This window comes from Rhinopithecus roxellana, chromosome 11 (genome assembly GCF_007565055.1).
Source record: "Rhinopithecus roxellana isolate Shanxi Qingling chromosome 11, ASM756505v1, whole genome shotgun sequence".
Classification (NCBI taxonomy): domain Eukaryota; kingdom Metazoa; phylum Chordata; class Mammalia; order Primates; family Cercopithecidae; genus Rhinopithecus; species Rhinopithecus roxellana.
This window is the reverse complement of record NC_044559.1, coordinates 19331785-19353024: the sequence shown is the minus strand read 5'-3', so window position 1 is coordinate 19353024 and position 21240 is coordinate 19331785.

The following is a 21240-nucleotide window of genomic DNA, read 5'->3' as shown; positions in this document are numbered from 1 at the left end:
TGGCCTGAGGTTTCACAGGACAGAGTGCAGTGATAAAAGCTGGCAGACAAAAGTTAGTGGAGAAATTCAGGAAAAAGGGGAAACACAGAGGGAGTGTATATAAAATCTGCTCAAATTGGACAGCTGAGCAACACAGGTGTCAGCAAGACCCCAATAGGTCAATTGAGAAAAGCTATGTGGAGATTTTAGTGGCAGCCCACAGACCAGGGGACAGAGTATGAAGTTAAAGTTCAGTCACATGAATTTCCTTCTAGGACAAAAACCACTCTTCAAAGTAATCTTACAGTAGCCAGAGTCTCTGGAGCTGCAGTGGCTTCGTACAAGTCAATTTAACTAAGCTGAGATTACATTTTCAGAATTCCCTTCATTACATAGCTCTGAGTTAGTGTTGGCCACAAGAGCAATGTGCATGGAATTTGGAAGGCATGCATGAAGAAGTAGATGTGTTTTATGCTATGAAGGTCACTAAAGGCAGGTACTATTACAGATCACACATTTTCACTAATCTACTGCTTACCTTGTAAAATGAGGCAGTTGATGGGCCCAAAGTTCAACCAGCTTCCACTCTATTTTGTTAGCTTCTCTGAATCCCAGGACAAATGTATGTGCATCTCTGTGGTGAAGGGCACCTGTTTATAGAAGGTGAGAAACAGATACAGTTCTCATGCATCTGTCATTTTGTGTCCATCTTCCTTTCCTGACTACTAGCCTTGCTGACTTCAGTTCCATAGAAAACAGTCTTAAATAGACTGCTTAATCAATGACCACAATGGAGTTACTTTTTTTTTTTTTTTTTTTTTGAGGCGGAGTCTCGCTCTGTCGCCCGGACTGGAGTGCAGTGGCCAGATCTCAGCTCACTGCAAGCTCCGCCTCCCGGGTTTACGCCATTCTCCTGCCTCAGCCTCCCGAGTAGCTGGGACTACAGGCGCCCGTCACCTCGCCCGGCTGGTTTTTGTATTTTTAGTAGAGAAGGGGTTTCACCGTGTTAGCCAGGATGGTCTTGATCTCCTGACCTCGTGATCCGCCCGTCTCGGCCTCCCAAGGTGCTGGGATTACAGGCTTGAGCCACTGCGCCCGGCCATTGGAGTTACGTTTAAACTCTTTAATTATCTAGTTCCTCATTGACAAAATAGGAAAATTGTGTCTGTGCTGATTTATAGGGCTGTTGTAAGAATACAGTTAAATTAAACAATGTTTCCAATTATGCGGCATGCTTTCCTAGGTACTTTTGCAGCTACACTTTTGTCACCCATCTTCTAATTACAGTGGAACACTCACCATTACCTGCATATAGATTGAACTACCGTTTCTTATGCCTTTGACATTCCAAGATATGAGAGATGACATTCCAGGCACGTAGAGAAGGCTAATCAATGAGCCCTTTTAAAGTTGATTTCAAATACCAAACTTCTCCGAGATATTTCCTTGAATGCCTCTTGTTCATAATCAATCATTTATTTTCCTGTCACTGCCTAGAATTCTTGTCAAAATGTCAAACTAAGCATCCCATACAAGACTAACTACCATAAAGAGCCTATATTGGGTCTGCCTTTGCCCCTAGATTGTGTGCTTCTTAAAGACAAAGACTTCAATACCTGTTGCTCACTGCATGATCTAGCACAGTATCTCTATAATCACTGGCACTCAAGATGTGTATCTTGGCTTGAACTGAGACAATTATAAGCACAGAATTATTCCAAATATATAAGACACACCTAAAAGCAAGCCTATTTTGGAATCTTTTACTTTGTTGTTAGTTTCGCCAATTATGCAGGATATATCAATGTAATGATTTTTAATAAGATTCCTGATGTAACTATTTGACAGTAAAATTAGGGCAGTCAAATACCAAGTGTTTTATGCCTCAAGATTGAAAAACATGAATATTTATATTACAAGGAAGAAATTGTATGGAAATTGTTAGACAAAGGACCACAATTTATGTCGACTTACATGGAAACTTGAGTTCCTTCCATTCTCTGACAAAGACAACCTTCATTATAGGAACTTGAATTGTTAAATATGAATTCTTGACAACCCAATCAATTTTCCTTTGTTAAGAAGCAGATAGGCACTCTCACCTTGACTGATATTATTATCACTATCATCTGCATGAAATCCTCCAAAAAGCCACGCTATGTTCCTTCTCATTCATCTTAGTAGAATTAGAATTTAAGGGGTGCGTGTGTGTGTGTATGTGTGTGTGTGTGTGTGTGTGTAACATTAAGCACTTATTGCATCAGCCAATTCCTCTCTTAGATTTGTGATGTTGACAGGATTGTTCTATAATATTCGAGTATACAAATAGTAAGCTAAGGCTCCTACTCTTGTTCTCTGCTACTTCCAGTGAATTTTGCCTCACATGGTAATTCAGAAAGCAGTAACAGTGGTAAAACTTAAAGTTTAAAAAAGTACTTAAAGACAACCTCTCATTATCTTTTGCTCAATCTAAAGAAGCCCTTAATGCACTCAATAACAACATGGTTATACGTAAATTTGGTATCCACAGATTTTCCTGAAAGCCTGAAAAAAGTCACCTTGCACTCTATCTCTCTTTTTTCTTAATCTGTCAACCCAGATGCAGTGAAAGCGTTCATTAATTACTGTTTTTAATGCACAAACATGAAATGCATGAAAGACATTTTGCCTTGCTGTAAATGTAGAAACTAATCATCCTCCACTTCTTATACATTTTGGAGTATAACTAACTATAAGGCAAGATGCAGCCCTTTTTTCCATCACTTGCCTAAGCTGCGTTTACTCCACCAATAATTTTAAATATGCTCAGTGTTCACTTACAGTAGATTCACCATGGTACCACTGCAACTGGAAATAATTACTTTCATTTCAGCAATTCTAGAAAAGAGTAGTTTATCCTACCGTGCAAGTACACTTTTGACACAACCTTAACTATGCCATTTCGAGACATGATAACAACCCACCCAGAAGAGGATACTTTTAAGGAAGGAGTCTGTGCGTAATGGTTAGAGGAATGAAGAGGCCTGAAAGCAAAAGCAGAGTTTGAATCAAATGGAACTAAGTAAACAATCTGGGGCAATGTAAAATAAAAGCAATTTAAAACAAGAGCTTTAACTGAATTTTACAGAAGCAAACTGAATAAAGTACTCAGGAAAATGGATATGGTGTTTAGCAAAAAAAAAAAAAAAAAAAAAAAAAAAAAAAAAAAAAAAGGATATTGGCACAGATAAATTAGGCTTGTCACATGTAGTTTCAATTTTTCATCTCTTGCTTAAAGAGATGAGCTATGCTTTGTTTTATTCACAAGTTCAGAGATAAGCAGACCAGTGTCTTGATTCTATTTGCCTAAATAGTTGGTCATTAAAGGAAGCAAGTATATTTTAAATCCATTGGCATCGTGATAGTGGAAAGTATTTAAAACGTTAGAGAACCATCTTTAGCATATAAGAAGACCTCTAAAGTTTAAAGTAACAATTCTCTCTATTCCCCTGTTCTGGCATTGCCCTTCTAAATCTGCAGTAGCAGAACTGGCAATATTTGAACGTTAATGTAAGATAAACCGACAAGAGACTGATTGTGATCAGTTTACTTTGATTGGGAATGAAATGTGAAATCAGTGGGTTTCTCCCTACATGGCCCAGAAACTCTTCATCCATCAAGAATATGTTCATTTTACTTATGTCTTATTCCTTTTCATTGTCTTGCCCAAAATAATTTTTGAATATCACTTGCTTAAGAGTTGGGTACAATAGGTACTATGGGATCTTATAAAACCATTTATCTCATATGATGTGATTTCATTTATGGGACGGAGGAAGGAGAGAGAAGGAAAGAAGTGATAGGGAGAGAGAGAGAGAGAGAAAGAGTTTTTCAATAGTTTAGAAGACACTTTCTACTGTTTCCCCCAGTGAGTGTCTGAGCTGGAGCAGTGATTATCCACATGCTGTGTCTTCTGTTGATCAGCAGCATCAGCATCACCCAGGAGATGAAATGCAAATTCTCAGGACCCACCCTACACCCACCAATTCTGAAATTTTGTGGATGGAGTTCACTAATCTGGTTTTTAACAAGCTCTTCACAATGATTCTGACCCACACATAGCTATCTCTCTCGGTGCCATTATGGGGTGAGTCTAATGCCATTTTCACATCATATCCCATAAAATATTAATATTCTCATGAATATTCTCTTTTTCCAGTTAAATATCTTCCATTTAAAATTAACAGTTTTCAAAGGCCTTCTCTAGCTACTAACTTAAAACATAAGCAACTGCTTTCTCTCTCTTAAAAAAAAAAAAAAGACACCCAAAACTAAAACAGTTCTGGAAGTATGTTCTATCCAGTAGAATTGGAAAAAAACATTACTTTCCTCATACTTCCATTTAATAAAGTTTAAAGTTACATTATTATTATCATCATCATCATTTTTTGGCAGCCACTGTTTCCTGGTTATTTCTGTGAGCTCACTATTCTTACAAATTCATCATTGATAGAAACTCCTAAATACATACAGTCTGTGACTTATGATGTCTTGATATACAGTCTTTCAATTTTACAATGGTCCAAAGTGATATCCATTCAGTAGAAACTACTTTGAATATCCATAGTATCATTCTGTTTGTTTGTTTCCATATAATGTTCAATAAATTACATGAGATATTCAACACTCCATCAGAAAATACTTTGTGTTAGATGATTTTTGCCAACTACAGGTTAATGTAAATTTCTGAGCATGTTTAAGGTAGGCCATGTTAAGCTATAGTGTTTGGTAGGTTGTGTATATTAAATGCATTTTTAACATGATATTTTCAAGTTACCAAGGATTTATTGGGGGTGTAATCCCATTGTAGTTAAGGAACATCTGCATACATCAAATATTCCATTAAGACAGACTAAATCAATCCTAGTTCCCTTTTTTCTTTTGCCCAGTTTTCCCTTTAGCTCAGTTTTTCTTCCATATTTATATGTGTATGCTTTTCATATGTTCATGTTTCCAACAAAATCAATGTACTCTTGACTCGTATAGGTATAAATACAACTTTGTAGCTATCTTAGCACTAGAACAGGGTGGAACACATTGACAAGCATATATGAAGGCAACTATATGCACCTTTTATGATATATATTTTTTTGTTTCCTTAAGTGATGAACTAATTTCTAATTCTCAAAAAATTGACACAAATCTCCCAAACTTTTCATCAAAACATCCCAACTTTGGAAGTTTCAATCTGTCTCTAAAACCAGGTGGGTTTTAAAAACTCTCCTAATTAACAGTTTCAGGAACCATGTCATTAAATGTATTTATAAGCAAAAAGCTTTTTCTCATGATGTGAACCAGGATGAGAAGAGATGAAGCCCTGGTGTCTATTTCTGTCTTTGTCACTGACTCACCCTTCATTGCAGTGGAAAGCCAATTAACCTCCCCCAGTTTCTCCATTTGTGAAATTTTAAAAACATCACTGGAAGGCTGAGAAAATGGAAACTTTAAATATGTGTAGATAAATATGTGTAGACAAATATGTGTAGATAAACTTTAAATATGTGTAGATAAATATGTGTTAATAAAGTATTAACATAAATTATAATATTTAAAATAATAGAAGTAGACTAAATTTGGGTAGGAATTACATATAACTGTCCAAACCATCTCATCAGCACTAGTATTTGTTTGGACTTCTATTGAACCTTTAACCTGAAAATCTTCAAACAAGTTGTATTTAAGTAATCACGTACCTAACTCTTGCTTAACTCTTTAATGAAATGATGAAACTGTGGTAAAAATGTATTGAGCATGACTAGTAGGTTGTGTCACAGCATAAAGCTTAAAACTTGGTGAAATTCAGATTGGAATACTTTATTAGCCATCCCTTAATTTACTGAATTCAAAATCATGAGTGTTCTGACAATGAACTGGCAATTCAACTCACTTAGCATACATTAAAAGAATATTAAGATCAAAATATCATCAGAAGACACGGATAGAGCTGTTTGTGTCACAAAATTTGGTTAAATTTCTGTCTCGCATTTTGTTCTTACTAGAGTTACATTTTCAAGATGTCTTTGTAGCCTTAGGCCAACGTAAATTCTTTCATAGCATTCTATTTCATTATTTTAGTTATTTTCAGGATCTGTATGCTTTAATATCTATATTTATACACATTGGCTAAGTAATCAAGTCCTCCTCAAGGATATCTTCTTTCTGAATGTTTCTTCACCCTTTCAAAAATGAGAACACTTGGACACAGGAAGGGGAATATCACACACCAGGGCCTGTCTTGGGGTGGGTGGAGGGGGAGGGATAGCATTAGTAGATACACCTAATGTAAATGATGAGTTAATGGATGCAGCACACCAACATGGCACATGTATACACATGTAACAAACCGCACGTAACAGATGTACCCTAGAACTTAAAGTATAATAAAAAACAAACAAACAAACAAACAAACAAATACTACAGGCAAGTGTAAAAAAATAAAAATAAAAAAATAAACTAAACAAACTCTTTGATCCCTTTATTTCAGGTTAGAGTGATTCTGTGCAAGAATGTGTCTCTTTCAAACACTAAACAACCATTTAAAATGTTCACCTGCCTCTAAACTGAAGAAAAAAGTTATAAAATCAAATTCTATGAATAAATAAACTGTAAAGTGGTAAACTAAAAGATTTATCTAAGACCATTAATATAGTAATTTTTTATTTTAATGAGCCTTTTCAGTTCTAGGGTTTTTGTGTAGCTTCACATAAAAGTTCTAATGAGCTCAATGATATTAGCTTAGCCAATTTCTAAAGGAAAACTACTGCAAACTTATGATAGCTCCTTCTCTTACTGAAAGCAGATTTTTAAAAATACCAGATGCAATCAATAATATATGATTAAATAAATTTCTCCTGGGTCAGCACTCATTTCTCTCTTTCTCTGACACTCCCTCTCTCCCACTCACACAGGCACACACAGCTAGAAATGAAAAGTCTAGACAAATCCTGGGAATAAAAGTCACAGCATGTATTAAACCCAAAGCAATAGCTAATTGAAAATAGATATTACTTAATCCTTTGCTCTGAATAAACTGAATTAGAATAGTTTAAGGATTCAGATCCAAATGCCTAGGAAAATTTCCCAATGCAGGAAACCCAGTTTCAGCCTTGTCTCTTTGAAAGCTCACACAATGGTCTACCAACTCTGGGAAGATTTTCTTGATCAATTTAGCATGCGAGTATTAATAGAATTTGCATCATATTGACTCATAAGTAACCACTATCACCAACCACTACAAAATAAGAAGCTCATCTGAACATTGAATAGTTATGGTTTCTGAGCATGTAAACTTTTTTAAAAAAAATTATGTATGTCTTTCAGGTAGAGTGTAGAATAGCACCGTATACATTTTAGAAACATTGTAGATGCTTCCTGTCACAACTTATTTAAACTTTAATTTTAACTTTTGTGAGTCATAGGAATTCTACTCTCATTCAAGATAAGCAATGCATAGGTGAATACTGTTAAGGTAATCCAGAGAGATGACAGTATGTGTTGGGTTTTGTTTCTGCTTTTAATTTGTTTGGTTTGTTTTTGGATTTGGAATGAGCAGGAATGATGGCAGGATGAAGTGGAAAGGGATTTGAAAGTAAGAAGCAGTTGGACTGATGGATTATTCAGACTCTAGGTTGAGTCTGAAATTAAGTGAGGCAGAGATTAAGATATTGGAATGACATATTAAAAAATGAAAAGTTAGGAAAGTATGCTGCAATTTTTTAAAATAAAGGAGCTAGATGGTTAAATGCTAGAAGAGTTAGAGATCCTTGTTTTTGCTGAGACTGACACACACTTAAAATCCTTCTTTGAAGAGTATTCCAGGCAACCACATCTGATTGACACAAGTGTGCAATTGAAATGAAAAAAATCTACTTGGTTTCCATGTTTTGATTTAGATCCTTGGATGGCTAAGTCTCCTGCCTTTGAAGGCAATCTGTTGAGTCATTTCTCAGCAATGCATGTCAAGCAGTGGCATATAAGAACTTGAGTGATTATATCTGTATCAACTGCCTTATATGAGAGAAAACAATCTCACTATGAGATCAGCGAAAAGACCGTGGCATTTAAGGAGCAGCAGGAACCTACGAGTTTGTGACAACATTTTATTTTGCTGACAAGAACATGCCTAGTTGTGTGTCTTAGGCACTTAAATGCCAGCTTATTTATCTTCCTGAAGAAAAAAAAAATGTTTCAGGCTGATGATTTGAGGTGACATCTACGTTATTGTATCCCACCTTAGTTGTGTCAGCTAAGATGACATGGTTTTCTACAACACAGCATGGGTCACCATCAGCCCCACAAACTACAAAGAAAATGCCAGTGCTAATTAGAAACAAGTGCTGCTGTCATAGCATGTGGAACCTCTTATCTGCATAGGCTGGCTGGCATGCTTTCATTTGGGGTCACCCTTCACATGGTGCTCCACCAAAATGATAGTTTCCGGTGTGGCAGGATTATGTACTAGGGTAATATTTCGATGCCTTCATTCAACAAACATTTCTTGTTTATCATGTGAAAATCCAAGCTAGAAGCTAATATATGAGACTAAAAGACAAAGCACATAAAGTTCTTGCCTGAACAAAGTCTATCAGAGGAAATAGTTGTATTGATCCATCCTTCATCTCTCAATAAAAACATGATTTCTTTAAGACTAATTTCCTTATTAGTTATCATATGCATTTGTTGCTCTGAGAACTTTTGACAGTAGGAATATCTCCCTCCCACTGGCTCTTGAAACTTACGTGGCTGTACTCTCAGCCTCTTTGTTTCACCATTATAACCTGAAACCTAGTAGACGCTCCGTAAGTAATTTTGAATAAGTAAAATCATTACAGAAAGAATAAGTATTTATACTCATCATGTTGGCACAATTCAATGTGCCATTAAGTTGGAGAAGAAAGGAGTTCTTTTTGACTACATAGATCATAAAAATTTTTATGAAACGTTTTCAAAACATTTATTTAGGTAGAACTGCTATACAAAGAACTGTACATGTTTGATGTGTACAATTTGGAGAGTATGGACATACGAAGACGTCTCTGATTCTATCACCAGAGTCAAGGTAATATCTAACCAAGTGTTGAATATGCTGTGAAGCATTTTAATTGGGTTTTAAAGGTACAGGTCATGAGATGACATGATATGACAGAAACTAGTGAACAGTGAGTGCAAAGGCAGAAAGAAGGCAAAGGCACCATTGTATCCATCTGTCTGTCATGTATCTGTCTATCTATTTATCTGTTATCTATCTGTTTGAATATAGGCTGAATAAGGCTAATGGAGGTAGAAACATGGAAATGTATATTGGGTCCAGGACATGAAAATATGTGGTAGAATGATCAAATAAAAATTTTGGGCCTAGGAGAAGACATAGTCAGAGTTATGCTTTAGTCGCATTAACCATAGATGGTGTCTAATAGGTGAAGACCCTAAAGACAATGAAATCAGGTAGAAAGCTATTGCAATATAGACAATGGGTAACTGGCAATGGCAATAGGGAGAAAGAAATCACCAGTTCAAAAGATACTGTGGAGGGACTTTGAATTAGTTTAATATGGAAGTGGTGATATAAGGAACAGGTAGGGCTTTAAAAATATTAGTATATTCTTTCTTTCTTTTAAAAAAAAATGAGCAGTTACTATTTGGCAAACAACAGAGATTTTAAGCCAGAGCAATGATGTTTATGGTGGAGCATTTATAGTAATGGAATACAATAGGGTTAGGAGTGAGTTTTGTAACGGAGACCATAACTTTAAGATGATGAGGGAGCATTCCAATTGAGATATCACCTGAAAAGCTAGAATGGGATGCCAGGAGAGGCCAGAACTAGACAAACTGAAGTGTTGGAGATAAATTAGTTGTTAGGGAAAAAAGACAAATAATGAGACATGTTTAAAGACAAAAGAGGCAACAGAACAGGATTTAGTGAAAAGATATGAGTTTAGACAGTGACAAACTGATTTTCAGGTTCCAAAGAACTACCAGAATGGAGGCCCACATTAGGCTGAATTGGAGTTCAACAGAGCAGTGGGACAAAGATATGGTCATTGTTACAGAACATCTGTTACAGAGGAATGTATAGAATCTAAGAAGAGAAGCCAAGAAAGTCACACTCAGGGGATCACTGCCATGTGAAAAGAATACAACAAAGGGGAATGTGGAGAGGCAAATGTGATGGGCTATTCCAAAAAGTGAGGTAACAGAGAGAAAAAATGCATGTTCAAGCAAAAGGAGATAATTTCAAGAAAAAATAAGTTGTCATCAAAAGCTTTATTTGATATTTATTTGGTATTTGCCATAATAATGTCTACTAAACTAAGGACACTTCAGTTTCCATTTTAATTGGAGAGTCAATAGGTCATTGGTATCCTTAGAAGACCATTTTTTTAAAGGGGTTGTTAGTAGTTAATTTTTTGCCATTTCTTTTTTATTATTAATATTATTTTAATTGAAAAATCATAATTATATATGTTTTATGAGGTACAATGTGATATTTTGACTATAGTCACCCTGTTATGCAATAGATCTCAAAACTTACTCCTTGTATCTATCTGAAACTTGGTATCCTTTGACCAATAACTGCTCATTCGCTTCCTTTGCCACCATCCTTTCTTAATAGAGCTCTTGCTGACTAGACCCATGATCTTGGGTTTAGGAGAAAGAAGTCACTTTAAAAAAAATTTAAAGGCTAGTGTTTCTTTATTGAGTGTGGTTATGATGGAAAAACTGATGGCCAGATCGGAAAAGATTGTGTTTCCTTAGATAGAGCAAGAGTTCACTTTTAATGATGAGGAAGATTAGTCATAACAGAGGGAGAAGTAAGAGCATTGGGGGTACGCAGGGAGAGAGAGACTGAGAGACAGAACAGTGGCTAATGATGTAAAAAGATGTCTGGAAAGTCAAAATCACTGGCCTCAAGACAGTGGTAAGAGAATTATTTGGAAGGACTTCTATTTCTGTCCGTACTCAACTGTATTTCCTTCATTATTGTCTTCAGAAAGAAAAAATGCACATCCCAGAGTTTTTAATCCAAGCTCTCAATTTCCTTTGTTAGGAGAAGATAATGTGGTCTGCTGGAGAAGAGGCCTGAGGAAACAGAAAGGTTTGAAATAACTTGTCATCTAAAATGTATGTAGTGCAGTGGTTCAGAGCATGAGCCTCTCGATAATGAAGAGAAAGAGCTCCTCCTTCAACTCCGACATACTGCTTACTTGCTATGAAGTCCTCGGAAAGTTACTTCCCAAACTAAAGCAGTTCCATTTACAAAACGGGTAACAATCACACCATCGAATATGGTTTCTTTTTTTTTTTTTTTTTTTTTTTTTTTGAGACGGAGTCTTGCTCTGTCGCCCGGGCTGGAGTGCAGTGGCCGGATCTCAGCTCACTGCAAGCTCCGCCTCCCAGGTTTTACACCATTCTCCTGCCTCAGCCTCCGGAGTAGCTGGGACTACAGGCGCCCGCCACCTCGCCCGGCTAGGAATATGGTTTCTGTGAGAATTCACTGAATTAAGAGTTAAACTTTATTGAGTAATTTCAATATTTCAGGTTGTATGGCAATATATTTAAATGTATTTTCATTTATATTTCCATATTTTAATTTCCTAACTTGACTTTAAGCATCTATAAAGGTAGGTACTGTACCTTATATCTCCTTGTATGCTTAATTGTGCTCAGCATGGAGTACTGCACAGAACATATGCTTTAAATATAAATTCATAGTAACTTTGAAAATACATCTTTCAGTCAGTCTATGAGTTAGTAATACCAAGGAATTCTTATTATAAGAAAGAGACCAGAGTTGAACAACATATCCCATGACTGTATTTATTTTTAAAGCAATGTCAAAAAATGCTAACTTATCTTTGTCATCTATTGCAGTTTTATCATGAGCTTATAAATAGTTTAAACTTATGTTACCTCTGCAAAATGTGTAAGGCTTAAAGTCATGTATGTCTACTTAATTTTTATCTGCATAAGATACGTATCTTATTTGCCTTGAATCTAAGCTTTTTTGTTTCTATATTTCAGCTGTCCTCTTTCTATTAATCCTTGTCCTAATTTTATGAATTCTAATCTTACTCACTCTTGGTCGAAATATATAAACTTGGGCATCCTAACCACTTTAGTCTATCCCCTATGGAATATACTCCATTCGCTTGGATGATTTTTAGCTACTCTCTCCTAGGTAAGGAAATGAATCATAACTTATGTTGCAATCACAAGAATTGGAGTTGTCCTCCCTCAGAATCCACTGACATTTCTAACAATAAGTTTTTAAAAATAAGTAAGAATTCAGATCCAAATGGCATATGATTCAGTTCTCTGGTTTTCTGGGATATTTTCATGTCAAACACAATTAGAATTAGAAGTCTTTGGGTCCCGTGGGAGATACATAGTTTCATTTCTCTTCTAATTTATATACTAAAACATAGCCTACCAAACATATTATAGATGGAGAAGACCAAAGAGAGCCTCTTTCCCAGTGATTTTTAAAACATTTTAAATAAAATACAACATATGGGCAAGTGAAACATTGGTGGAATCTCAACAAATAAGTCAAAGCAATTCCTCCTTCATCTGTTATAAGTGGGGGGTCATGGTCCTTCCTTTTTAGATTCTCCTTACTCATATTTCCATAGGGAACACTCCATATTTCTGCAGAACTTCAGATGTGAAGAACATAGTTTGAAATCCACTATCTTTTCCAACCTTTTAAATTTTATAGATGACTTAACAGGCCCCGAAAAGGGACTGATTTTGATGTGCTAGCTCTTGAAATAGTTGAGACCAAAATCCAAATATCCTAACATCTATGTCAATGTTGATTCCATCTTATCACATGATTCATTGGCTTGGTCATCCCCAGTGGCCTCTTCTGGTTTGGCTTAGGCACTGGACTCCTATGAACCAACCCAAGTTTTTGTTACGAATGAAGGAGGAAACAGGGAAAGATGTTGAGCAGACAATTGGCTATGTCTGCAATGAAAAACCCAGAACCCAGAGATGAATCACTCTTGCTTTAATCTATCATTCCAATATTTTATTATTTTACAGCATTTTAAGAGTCTCTTCAGTTAAAATATACCTAAATAGCCTAATTGTTCAATTATAATATATGCAAACTAAGTAAAATTTGGTACAGAGCTTTCTGAGAAAACTTTGCACTCCTAAGCAAAGGGTATAAAAGCAGTTGGCACTGCTGTTTTCTCCCGTACTTCTATCTTAAATATGTATAGGATGGCTATCACCATCACAGGTCTCCTGCAAATACCCTTGCAAGCATAAAGGAGTAGAAAAATAGAATATGTCTTGGTCTTTGACATTATTGACTGACATAAGTAAATAATCCTCCTATTCATTTAAACTATGATAATCCAAGTTTTAATTTTTATTGTTGTTATATGGATAACTGACAAGTAGCATAAATTCTACTGAATTGTCATTTTTCCAAAGGAAACCTGTACTATAAAAAGATGTTTTTGAATTATCCATTCCTTTCACACTAGTACGTTCTCTATTTAAAAAAAGAAAAAGAAATAACACGATGTATATTCCCTTCTATTGTTTTGAATTAAAACTTGGTACAAGCCAGACATGGTAGGCCATGCCTGTAATCTAAGCATTTGGAAGGCTGAGGCAGGAGGATCACTTGAACCCAGGAATTATAGATCAGTGAAGGCAAAAGTGGTACCACAACTCTACAAACATAAAAATACTCTGGTACCCCAACTCTACCAACATAAAAATACTCCAGCTACTCTGGAGACTGAAGCAGGAGGATCACTTGAGTCTTGGCACTCTAGGCTGCAATGAGCCATAATTGCACCACTGTACTCCAGTCTGGGCAAGAGGGCAAGACCTCGTCTCCAAAAACAAACAGCAAAATAAAACTTGGCATGTTATACATTTGTAACTTGCATCAACGTTGACAACCTCTTGGATTCAAAGCATGTATGTATTCATTCCAGTATTTTCGAGTATTCTCTGATCCAGAATCTAGGACATGTGCTGGGAACTTGTTACTTTGGTCAAGGGGGTCATGATCTAGTAAACAATAGATATAGAAAGACACTCAAAATATATTTGCATATTAGCTACAGTCTTTGGGAAAATCTACAAACAGTTTTTCAAAGAATAAACTTTAAAACTATAAATGCTAAATAAATATGTAGAGACAAAATAATTCATACTCCTGTATTTTAATTGGTAAGTTAGTACCACCAAATTTTCTGTACTTCATTGTCTTTGTCCACACATAGGTATTCCTAATTGTATCTAGATTGAGTATATAATTAAATTTTGCATATGTATGGTTTATTAAACTTTTCTTATCAGATAGAGATTTTTGGATCAATTGCAGATGCCTGCAATGGGAGCCTGGAAATTTATGTCTGTAACATCTCTTGGCCAAGTCATCCTATTGTAAACCCATAAAATTATAACAAACTCTTTATGCATATTCTTCTTTCATTGTATCTAGGAGGTTTGTTATTAATCTATTTTCCTCTCTTAAAAAGTGTTCCTCAGGCACATTTCTGATTAAGAAAAATTTGAGCACTTACTGAGTCAATTGTATTTCCATTCCCCATTAATCCATGATTAATATATAATAAGTAAAGTACTTTATTTGTTCAAGTGCTAATTTTGATATGGATGGCTCCCTATAGTCTACATACTTTTGCTAGTAGAAAGTCCAAAGCAAAAATAATTCAGCAATAATGAAGATAAACTATAAGTAGTTGTCTCAAAACTGACTGAATAAGGCTAACAGAAGAAAAATTATACATTTTTAACTTATTTATCTGATAGTGACTTCCTCTTCTAAAGAATCATGCACAGACATATTGTTATGAATATTCAAAAGGATTTTTAATGGCTTAATAATTTTTCTTCCTTTGTTTATAGGAAAAGTAGTCATAACACACACTGAAATAGAGTATTACACTTGTCAGAAGCAGATAAAATAATGTATCATTTGACATGTCTATCTTTCTTAGCATTGACTAAGGCAGACCAGCCATCAAAGAAAAGCATTACTCCCATCTGGATTTTCATATAGAAATATCATAGAACTTGCATAATATGGACTCCCCTGATTACAGTTAGAATGTCCCAACTATAAATGTCACTTACCAGGAGTCATCACTATCAAAGGCTTGTCTTAAATCTATTTGAAATAGATAATATATTAGCTCCAGTTTTTCCCAGCATGATGTTAATATTCACTTATATTCTCTGAGTATATAGACATAGGTAGTTGACAAAGTCACCTGGAGGAAAGAGGAAAAAGCTGATTTTTCTCATTTTATTTTTGCTTCACATGTAACAAAGTGATCCTTTCTCCTCTCTGACATACCCTCTGGTCTTTTCCTGCTCTGTGCTCTAGAGTGCTGACCCCTATAGACATCATTTGGACTTTTTTCCTTGCATTTGGCCAATGAGAGGCACTGGCAGGAATTGGAAGGAAGGAGACTGAGATTGGGGTATTTATTTCCTCTCCTTCTTTCTGTGTCATCTACAGCTTTTGGTGGATGTGCTCAACATTTACAGCTTCTAGAGGATGCTTCTTCTTCCATAGTTCAACATTTTCTGAAGGCTCCTGTTGTACAGTTCCCTCCTCTCCTTTCGTCAGACTAGGGATGGAAATGACTTTCCTTTGTTGCTAGTCCCTACATGTATCACTATTTCCTGTGGTTTAATTAACCATACCTACATCTCTGTAAAGTTCTCTTAATAGTTCCCTTTAGAACCAGTAAATCAGTAAGGGTCCCAGGAGGAAGCAGCAAATTCTAAAGGCTCAGCTAAATGGCTCCAAGAAAACATTCAAGTCTCTTAATTTTTTTTTTTTTTTTTTTTTTTTTTTAAGATACAGCGCCCTGTTTCCCTGGAAAGAAACATTGAAAGGATTTATTAGTAAACTAATTATCTTCCCTTTTGAATTTACAGAAAGCAGAAATATTATATACAGGTAAATTATTTGCAGCCATTTTTTTCTTGCAGTGACATATACCTCACATAACTATCACATGTTCAATTCAGAACTATACACTAGATAAGGATAATATTTACACAAATTAAGGATTTGCCCTTTCCTTTCCTGCTGAAAAAAGGATATCATAAAGCAAATGTGTGAGAATAGGGTTGTCATAGGTACAACCTTGACACTCCTTTATTTTTAAAGAAAAGCATTTTCAAAGTTTATTAGCAGCATCCTGTGATTTTTCAAAACACCACAGATTCTCTTGGTCACACATACCACAGCAAAGGACAACTTTTCTAGAGACACAGAGGGAAAGATAACTTTTACTCCAAGAACTTCTACTGGGGGATGAGTGACAAATTGTCTTATTGCTTCCACTTGTTAAAATAGTCCCTTAATTCCAAGTTAAAGAAATGTGAATTCAGCAACATTGACATGAAAGCAACTATGGTAGCCTTTTCAAAACTATTTTTGAACTATGTTGAGATGATTTAGTTACCTGGAATTGAACTGAACTTCAGAAATCATAAATATTGTTAGTTATTTAAGAAGGCAAAAAAAAAAAAAAAAAAGTAGAAGTGATGTCTTTTTAACCAATCAACCTAAGATTCATCTCTGTAGATATTGATAGCTATCATAACATTCTTTAATGTTTATTGATCATCTACTAAAGCCAGGTTTAGAGTAAAATATGCATTCTAATGAGCAACTCATTAATGGCAGCCAGCAAATAATCCAAAGATAAATCTTCATTCTCTAAACAGGAGTTTTGGTTCTTAGTCAAGAAATAAGAAAATAAATTTGATTAGTATTATCTTTGTTAGTGAATGCCCTCATAAATACAGTCACGTGCCACATAATGACATTTTAGTCAATGACAGGACCACATATGGAATGGTGGTCCCACAAGACTATAATGGAGCTGAAAAATTCCTGTCACTTAGTAATGTAGCTGGCATAACATTGTAGTATAAAGCATTACTCACGTTTGTGGTGATGCTGGCATAAATAAATCTACTGTGCTCCCAGTCATGTAAAAGTATAACACTTATAATTAGTTGAGTATTTAGTGTTTGATAATAATGAATGACTACATTAGTGATTTATTTTTACCATACTATACTTTGTATCATTATTTTAGAATGTGATTGTTCTACTTATATATAAAAAAGAACTGTAAAAAAGCCTCAGGAAGGTATGTCAGAAGGTATTGTTGAAGAAGGCATTGCTATCATAGGAGATAATAGCTCCATGCATATTCTTGCCCTGGAAGGCCTTCTAGTGGGATAAGAGATGGAGATTGGGAGACAGTGACATGGGTGACTCTGACCTTGTCTAGGTCTAAGCTAATATGTTTGTGTCTTTAAAAAGTTAAAAAAAATTTAAAGTAGAAAAACTTACAGAATAAGGATACAAAGAAAGAAAATATTTTTGTATACTTGTAAAATGTATTTGTGTTTTAAGCTAAGGGTTATTATAAAACAGATAAAAAGTTTCAAAAATTTAAAAGCTTATAAATTTAAAAAGTTATAGTAAGTTCAGGTTAATTTATTATTGATGAATGAATAATTATTTTTCATAAATTTAGTATGGCCTAAGTGTACAATATTTATAAAGTCTACAGTAGTGTACAGTTATGTTTCAGGCCTTCACATTCACTCGTCAGTCACTCACTAACTCACCCAAAGCAACTTCGTTTTCCTGCAAGCTCTATTCATGGTAAGTCATATAAAAGTGTATCATTTTTAAAAAATCTTTTATACAATTTTTGCTGTACCCTTTCCATGTTTAGATATGTTTAGATAAATAAGTACTTACCATTGTGTTACAACTGGCTAAAGTATTCAGCACAGTAACATGCTGTACAGTTTTGTAACACAGGAGCAATAGGCTACACCTTATAGCCTAGGTGTTTAGTAAGCTATAACATCTAGGTTTGTGTCAGGACACTCTCAATGTTTCCACAACACTGAAGTCACCTTAAGACACATTTCTCAGAATGTACCTCCATTGTTAAGCAACTCATGACTGTATATTGTAATTTTTATATTTCAACATCATATGATAGGTCTTTTCTTGATATCACAATACTCTGACATATTCACAAATGGAACTGTACTTACATCTTTATATCCTTAAAGGGTTCACATATAGCTCAAGGTAACCGTACATACTTGCACACATTTTTCCCCCACAAATTTAAATTTCACCATCTGTTAACCATATTAAGACTAATTAGCAAAACTCACTGCATGCTACATCTTCAGCAATAGGAGACACCATAGAGACATTCAGAGCTATTTTAAAGAATCAACTCTGCGAATCAGACTTTAATGTGAAGGAATGCATTTATTAGAAAGTTTTACACACTACTCATAGTTTCAATGTTTCTTGTTTGCTCCTACTTTAGAGAAAAATGAACAATTTTATGGAAAAATAAGTTGGATTGAAACTTCATATTTCCCTGTATGTTTTCCTCAACATATCAGGCAAAGGAACTCAAACAAATCCCAACATCATAAATGCTATAAAACAACCACTTTAAATAAAAGGTATTATTATTAATTAACCCCATTTTCAGATAAAGCAGCTGATGTTTCAAAAGTTTTTGTCTAGCTTGTTTATTTACCGAGCTAGTAAGTGAGAGAGTCAGGATTTTGAACACCAAATTCAATTCCCAATCTCCTTCAACTGTACTAGAAGCAACCCATCCAACATTACGTAAAAAAGAAAAAAACTTTTTTTTTTTTTTTTTTTTTTTTTGAGACGGAGTCTCGCTCTATGGACCAGGCTGGAGTGCAGTGGCGGGATCTCAGCTCACTGCAAGCTCCGCCTCCCGGGTTTACGCCATTCTCCTGCCTCAGCCTCCCGAGTAGCTGGGACTACAGGCGCCCGCCACCTCGCCCGGCTAGTTTTTTTTTTTTTTTTTGTATTTTTTTTAGTAGAGACGGGGTTTCACCGTGTTAGCCAGGATGGTCTCGATCTCCTGACCTCGTGATCCACCCGTCTCGGCCTCCCAAAGTGCTGGCATTACAGGCTTGAGCCACTGCGCCCGGCCAGAAAAAAACTTTTGACCAATTAAATTAAAGTGTTTTTTTTGTTTTTGTTTTTGTTTTTTTTTTTTTTTTTAATTTTAAGCAAAGAATGATTCATCAATTGGGCAGCCCTCAAAACCAAAAGAGGTTGAAAGAACTTCTCTCTGCAAGGTGGGCAGACAGTATTTATAGATATAAAAGGAGGTGAGGTGCAAAAAATAGCATGGTCTGATCAGTTGGCAGCCTGTGATTGGCTGAGACTCAACTATTTTTATTTTAAAAAACTCCTAAATTAGGCTTTCAGTCTGTGTACATACCAAGTTAGGTTGCAGTTCCTTGAGCAGGGACTCAAGCTATGGAGGCAGCCTCAGGCCAAATTCAGTTTAACAATTATACAAGCAAAGGCATGGCAGAATTGAGAGCACTGGCAAATCCTAAAATTGATTTAATAGTCAGCATAACTACATGTTCAGAATAAAATGGGTTAAGGTATGATTTATTTTAGCCCCAGATAACTGCTTTGCTAATGTTAGTCAGAAAAATAATCACAAAAGAGGAATGCATATTAAATGCAGGTTAAAGGCAGATTTCTTCATGCCTTTCCCCAAGAATCTGATTAAATGAGTCCGAAATGCAGTCTAAGTTTTCAGTAATCACAATGAACAATAGCATGCAAGAGCTCAGAGACAACTTTGAGAAATATTGACATAGAAAATGAAAGGGTATATCCTCAGATTTCCTATTGATCACCTAAATAATCACAGTATTTCCAATTCAAACAAATCAGATAGCTCAATAAAAAATTATCACTGATAATGTTTATTAAATCTTATCCTAAAATTATTCAATATAAAAATCATTAAATTAAGAAGAGATTGGGGGCTATTAAGAGATTCGCAGATTTGATAACCTGGTATTACAAATAAATAATCTTAGATTTGTTACTAACTGAAGATATTACCAGTGAATATTGTCAAGATGATAAAGGAGTGCCAATGTCTGGCAGAGTGCTCCAGAATTCAATGAAAGAAAATTTCTTGTTTAATAAATTAGACACATACTCCAAACTGATCTCTCACTTAAAGAAAAAGTAGATAAAGGAAACTCAAAGAGGGTGGAAAACATTCTTTGGGTTTCTTTTATCCTTATAAGCTGTAATTACAAATTTCAATAAGTAATCTTCCTGACCCCAGTGATACTTCCAAAAAGACAGCAGCAGTATTTCCAATATTCTGCACCACCCAACTCCCCACAGGTGCCATCTGGGGTTACACCCCAAGGGCAGAGGTCCTTCAGGCAATTACTTACTGCCTGTGGCTAGTAGCATAACTGGGAGAAGCTGATCTCGTATACATTACTTTTTATCTAGAAGTCTCTTGAACTACAAAAGAAATCACTAAAACACACTAATTTCAGTTACTTTATTCTCCTGACTTTAAGGACAGGTCATGAAATGCAGGTTATCACAGGATATGGAGGTTAAATAATGGAACTAAGTGATTTATAAAAAGAAAACTCCTCAGCCTATAATGCCTATAATCTCAGCACTTTGGGGGGCAGAGACAGGTGGATCACTTGAGGCCAGGAGTTTGAAACCAGCCTGGGCAACATGGTGAAACCTGCTCTCTAAGAAAAATACAAAAAATAGCCAGGCATGATGGTGCGTACCTATATTCCCGGCTACTTGGGAGGCTGAGGTGGGAGGATCACCTGAGTCCTGGAGGTTAAGACTGTGGTGAGCCATGATTCCACCACTGGGCAACAGAGCAAGACGATGTCTCAAAAAAACAAAGAAGAAGGGCCAGGTGTGGTGGCTCATGTCTGTAATCCCAGCACTTTGGGAGGCTGAGATGGGCTGATCACCTGAGACTGGGATTTCGAGACCAGCCTAACCAATATGGAGAAACCCTGTCTCTACTAAAAATGCAAAATTAGCTGAGTATGGTGGTGCAAACCTGTAATCCCAGCTACTCGGGAGGCTGAAGCAGGAGAATTGCTTGAATCCAGGAGGGAGAGGTTGCGGTGAGTCAAGATTGTGCCATTGCACTCCAACCTTAATAGAGATTAATAGAGATATATGTAATCTGTGTCTGTACATGTGTATCATGATGGGGCGGGAGCAGTGACTGGTGCATGCTGCTGACTTAAGGTATTATGAAATAAAACCTATATCATTTGAGGATCCTCAATTTGTAGGTTTGGTCTGAAAAA